Source organism: Drosophila subobscura, chromosome O (assembly GCF_008121235.1).
Source record: "Drosophila subobscura isolate 14011-0131.10 chromosome O, UCBerk_Dsub_1.0, whole genome shotgun sequence".
Taxonomy (NCBI): Eukaryota; Metazoa; Arthropoda; class Insecta; order Diptera; family Drosophilidae; genus Drosophila; species Drosophila subobscura.
The window spans coordinates 14,323,099-14,329,233 of record NC_048533.1 but is presented as its reverse complement, the minus strand read 5'-3'; positions in this window follow the sequence as shown (position 1 = coordinate 14,329,233).

Here is a 6,135-nt window from a genome sequence, read left to right as displayed (position 1 = left end):
TAAAGATGCTCCCAAGCAAGTGGGTTTGGGGCATATGCAGAGTGTGTGGGTGTGGGTGCTCCTGGTGTGGGTGCTCCTTGGGTGTTGGCTAGGTCGCGCCCAAGACGACAAATTGAGCGAATGGATGACAATTTCGATTTGTGTTGTAAAAACTGCAGTAAAATGCGACAAAAAAAAACATCAAGCAATACTCGTCGAACGGAATGGCAGGGAAGGGGAAATTGCGAAAGCAGCATGCGGCTAACCCTCTAACAAACACAACAACAGCCATAAAAGAAAAGGCAAGGAAAGGGTAGCGTTCGGACCGGAAACTTTGGATACCCTTGAGTACGTGTCAGTGCTACGGCTGCAAAGGCTCGTGTGCTAAATGCGGAAACTGGGAAGGCAAGATAAGTAGAAGCTAAAGAATTTATTTGGAGATTACGAAACTCCAATTGCGATACGCAAAAAATGCAGAAACGAGCAAAGGCGAATTCGCTTCAATGCAAACTCCAAACACGACAGCAGAACGCAAAGCAAAAACGACCGAGAGCGAATTCGTACTAGAGCGAATTCAGACGAGAGAGAAGCGCAGATCGGCGAGAGAGACACTCCGAGACGTAAAAGCTTAAGCAGTTACTTGTACCTTTTACTTAATATTTAATCATTATAAAACTTTAGTTGCAACAATAAATGTTGAACACCACCATTTTCTAACCTTTTTGCTTTGTAGACAGTCTTTCCACAGCTAATAGTTTAGCGACTGTTTCTTCTTGTGTCATTCCCTTCTACATGTCACTAACTTCTGCTCACAAACGGCATGCCCTTGTTTAGGGTATTCACAGACCCAGCCAGATTGGGATATAGAAAGGGGGGAGGGACAGTGGCGTTGGCCACTCTCGCATGTGCATAAACATTCGCTTGTTATATGTTTAACTTTTTCGACGAGCAGAAAAAACATTTTTATAGAGTTTTGTTTTCATTTTATTTGCCATGTTTGTTTATTTTTATTTGCCGCTCGTTGCCGTTGCCGTTCTGTCGTTGTCGATGTCGTTGGATGCTGCTGCTGGTCCCTGGCCCTGCTGCTGCTGCTGTGGATATGCCGCACTGCTTGCTCCTGGTGTTTCACTATCTTTTTAGCTATTTTTCTTATATTTTTGTAAATTTTTTGTTTGCTCTGCTTGTTACGTTTGCACATTATGCTGTCTTGCCCTGTACCCCAACCCCCACCCGTTCCAGGACACTGTGCTGCCCTGTACCATGGTCCTCGTTCCTTTTCTTTGGAGACATGTCCTTTTTGCTGTTGTTGCTGCAGCAAATGAAAAATAAGCTTTGAAAACATTTTGTGCCATTTAAAGAACAACATTTCGCTATTGTCCTCTTGTTTGTCTTATATTACAAGTTCTGGTCACCCGAAATGCTTGTCCAATTTCGATTTTTTTTTTATTTTATATCAGAATTGTTGTTGTCTTGTGTCACAGTTGAAATGAGTTTGCTCGGCTCTTTTCCAGTTGATGTGCTTAATGGTGTTTGCTTTTACAACTTTCCATTTTGCAGTTTCTGTGTGTGTGTGTGTGTTTGTGTGTGCTTTGGCCGCATATTTATGCTAATCTCTGTGTCAGCCACATACATCTGTATCCATGTCTGTGTCTGTGTCTGTGTCTGTGTATGCGGGTGCCCATCTACAATAGATGAAAAGCTCTTCTTAATGATGGAAGGAAGATACAGATGGAAAGCCAAAAGGAACACGGGCATTCGCTTTGCTGCTCAGCTTGCTTTTAGTGTAATTAAAAATGCAGTCTACAAAATCTTTTACCACTCTCGCGTGCCCTCTCTCTCTTTTACTTAACTCTCTTATGCATTTCCTTTTGGCTTCAGGGCTCTGGCTTCTGGCTGTGGCGCTGGTCCGTTGTGGTTTGTCGGGCGAACCTTTTGGCTGCCATTAGCAGGATTTCCTTTAAAGAACTTTAAGACGCACAAGTGAAAATGATTTAATTTACCGCATTTCGCAATTAAATGCGAGTCCTTGAATTGGACATGGGGCATGGGGATCGGGCGTTGGGGCTGGAGCGGGGGCTGAGTGAAACACTAATTGCATTTTTTTCACGCCATTTTCTGTTGGATAAAGGGATTTGGCGCCTCTCCTTGGCGCCTGCAACTGACTATGAAGCTGATTGGAGGCAAGGCGACCGAGGACCAGTGGTAGGGGCAGTCACAAACTTAATTAAGCCCCAATGCCAACTGCCTACGGCCATGGCCGAGACTGAGCTCTCTGTGGGTGAATGTGGGTGGCTGTGGTTGCTGTGGGGGATGTGGCTGAATGGCTGCTAAGCTGAGCGTTGCAGCATCTTTAATAAAGCGTGGCCCAAGCCAACTTCGCCGCAGGTAATGGAAATCTCGATGACAATTTTTTAGTTTTAGCTGCCATGAAAACATTTCAATTGCGGTTGCCAGGACACTGTTGTTGTCCTGCCGGAAGTCGTTGCGCCTGATTGCCAGTAGCAGGACCAGGACCACTACCAGTCCGTGCCACACAGCAACACTTGAAAGCAAAGCGGATAAAGTCAATTCAAGTAAATGCTTTCCTACTTTCGCAGCACTTCCCCTTACCCACAGCACTGGGGCAATAATCATCATCATGGCAAGGCAGAGCTCTGTTGTTTCTGCCAAAACACTTTCCATTTCCGTGGCAAGTTCTTGCTGCGGCGCAAATTCTGACCAGGAAATGCAGTGGAACTTTAAGAGATATTTACAGCAGTACATTTTTATCATAGCAAGCGATCCGTAGACAACGCAAAAACGAGCAAAAGGCGAATTCGCAGCAGAACGCAAAGCCAAAATGACGGAGAGCGAATTCAGATGAGAGCGAATTTATACGCGAGCGAATAACAGATCGGAAGAGAGAGACGCCGAGAGAGCGCACAATTCAGCTTCTGATGTAAAAGGTTGTGCACAGAGACTTTAACCATAAACTTAAACCCCCACAGCATACCAGTACGATAAATATATTTTACCTTCGATGGCAACGATCAATCTGCCGTTTCGGACCTCTGCCCTGTTGTGTTTGAGTATGGAATTCCCAATGCACGATTACGAGGACACTCTGTTACACATCATTCTCCCTTGGAATGGTTCATTAGCTGCACTCGCTGGAGAAATGTGCTGCCAAAGCAAATTGTATGCAATCTCGGCATCAGACCAGCTCAGGCTACAGGGCACAATTTTTCTTCTCTTTCTGCTGGCATCGATGCTGCTGCTGCTCTTGCTCTGCTGCTGCTTCGGTTCTTGCCCTGCTGCTGCTGCTCCCGCTTCTGCTGCTGCTGCAGCTCTCCCTCTGCTGCTGCTTTGGCCTCTGCTTTCTGCTGCTTCGGCTACTGCTGCTGCTCTTGCTCTTCTGCTGCTGCTCCCGCTTCTGCTGTTACCGCTCTGCTGCTGCTTTTGCTTCTGCTGCTTCTCCTTCTTCGCCCTCTGCAGCTTGAATAAATAATGGCCATATGTCTTGCACGGTGATGCCCCGGACGGATGCGTTCGTCTTTAAGGCGCTCAATTTTTGCCTCTTTGGGGGCCCAGGCCATTTGCCGTAGCATACGTAGATATTCTGTTTCGCTTCGGTGTCTTCTTCTCTACAGCTGGCATAAATGCATTAAAAACAATAAATGCGCAAAGTAGAGCGGCGCTGAAATGCTCGTAAAGTGGGACCCAAAACTAGACAAGAAGCCAGTCGACAGGCAGGCAGGCAGGCTGCCAACCAGTCAGCCAGGATGTGCCGACAGTACTGACCGGCACTGACCGGCAGCACTGGCTGCTCCCCGCGGTGCACCCGCCACGGTCATTGCAAATTAATGGCCTTCAAAGTGGTTAAGCAGGAGGAGATGCAGCTCGTTGGACACTCGCTAGCCGGACGCCGGGCAGTTCATTGAGTTCACAAAAGAGCAGCAGCAAATTTTATGAGTTTCCACGGTAAAATAAGAAATTTTGCACAAAATAATATTACCCAAGCAGAAAGAAAGAGAGCGAAAGAGACAGAGAGAGAGAGAGAGAGAGACAGAATGGACCGGGGGCAGACTGCTGCTGCCTTTTTCCGTGTTGCCATTAAGTGCAAAAGGATTTTCATTCTTATGCGCATCCTGTGCATAATACAGCACAGACTCGGCACACGCAAAACTCATTGCCATTGTGTGTGTGTGTGTGTGTCTCTCTCTCTCCTGCATCTGTGTGTGTGCGCAAGGATATGCCAATTTATTGCACACACGAGTGCATTAGAGTGCCACAGTCCACAGTCCACAGTCCTTACCCAACTCCCATCTGCCTGTCCGCTCTCTTCCTTCTTCTCCCTGTCTTTCTCGCTCTCTGCTCACCCCAATGCTGAGGGGCCAAAGTTTTTGTGTTCATTTGGCGATTGCGGCTGCTGCATGTCTGGCAGAAATTACTTAATCCTTGCGGTTTTCTGGAGCAGCAAGTGCATTCTGTCCACTGCTCTCCACTGCTCCCCTGCAGCCATCTGCCCGTCCATTTCATTTACCCATTAAAGCAATTGTAATTGGCATTTGTTGCTATTTAAGCGGCCGGCCGAAGCATTTCCTGCAACTCTGCAAGAACGCTGCCTTTCAAGTGGAGCAGAGCTTTTCCCCCTGGGAGTGGCAGCTCCACCTTCTGTTGACCGTCGCCCTCTTAGCGCCTTTAAATATTTGCAGCCACTGGCCGGCTGCTCCTGCTGTTTTATTGCCCCACGAGACAGGGCCAGCAAAAGGCGCTCCTCGCCAGTGCCTGCGCTCTGCCTGCCTGCTGGTCCTGCTCCTTCTTCCGCCAGTCTGCTGCAGCTTACGCTACACATCGCAGATTACAAATAAATTATCGCTTAATAGTCTTGTTCTTCTGCTACTGCTTCCTGCTCCTGATGCTTCATTTTTATATGACAGAATCTGGCAGCCGAAATGTTGCCACCAGTCTGCAGATGGATGACTTCATCTATGGAGTGGCTGCTTTCTGTTTTTGTTTTGCTGTTCAAATAGTTAAATGACAAGCAATGCTAGTGTGAAGAATTAACTCATAATTTAGCAAAGATTTATGGCAGAGCGTAGCGCGACAATGGATCATCTCAGAGAATTTAATAAAGGCTGGAAAATTCCGAATTTCACAACGTTGCTGCAATGAATATTTCCCGATCTGTTCAACTGTTTGAACAATGTCTGCCGGCCAGCCGCAGTCATCAACTTCAGATGTACACAGCACTCCATGGACATACATACATACCTCTGAACGTGTAACTCTCGCTGTAAAAAAATGCCTCAAAACCAGACAGAACTCGCAAACAGAACTCGCATTACGCCTCAGTGACCAGCGCTGTGTGTTATACCCAGCGCCGCAACTTAGCAGCGACTCCACAGACTGCCGCACAATGGTGCATCAAAAATTAAAACTGCAAAAAAAAGAAAGAATAATAAGATGAGCCAGAAGTGGCGCTGCCAAGGGAAGGGCTGCCCTGGGGGGCAAATGGGGTTCATTGTTGGGTTTCTTTTTCCCATGCAAACAGAAATCAATCTCAGCCCGTCGTGGGACGCAAATGATATGCAATGCGAGCTATCTACACCATGGAGCACGAAATTGGGGCTTAGTTTTTAAGAGAAGAGCAAAGGGTACACATAAAATACAAAATTCAAAAGAGAAATTTAAATTTCGGAGTGGAAAGTGCTGAAACCCTCTGCCTAGCTTCATACTGCAGGTGTAAAAAGTTGCGTTGATGATGCTTAAAAAAATAATTCTTTGCATTTTTATTGAAGCCAATTCATTGTCCATTCCAGACCCTAACTACTGACTACTGGAGTGCTTAGCTTGGTGTTGCTTTTGAGCACAAAATCAATCCCTGAATCCAGACGTACAGCAGCAGCCAGTTCGAATGTAAATGTACATAAAAGAATGTAAAATGTATGTAAGTACAATGTAAGCAGCTTCCAGCTGAACTTTGCTGTGCAGTGTTGTGGCTGCTTGAATGTGCCTGCTGCTGGGTGCCACATACACACAGAGGCGGCATCCCGACACGTCGCCCGCTACACTTGTTGTCGGCTGGCATTTTCACAGCCACAAACTTGCGTATGCAAAGGGGAATTGCAATTGAATTCATTGAATTCGATTTAAAAACGAAATGAAAACGAGACG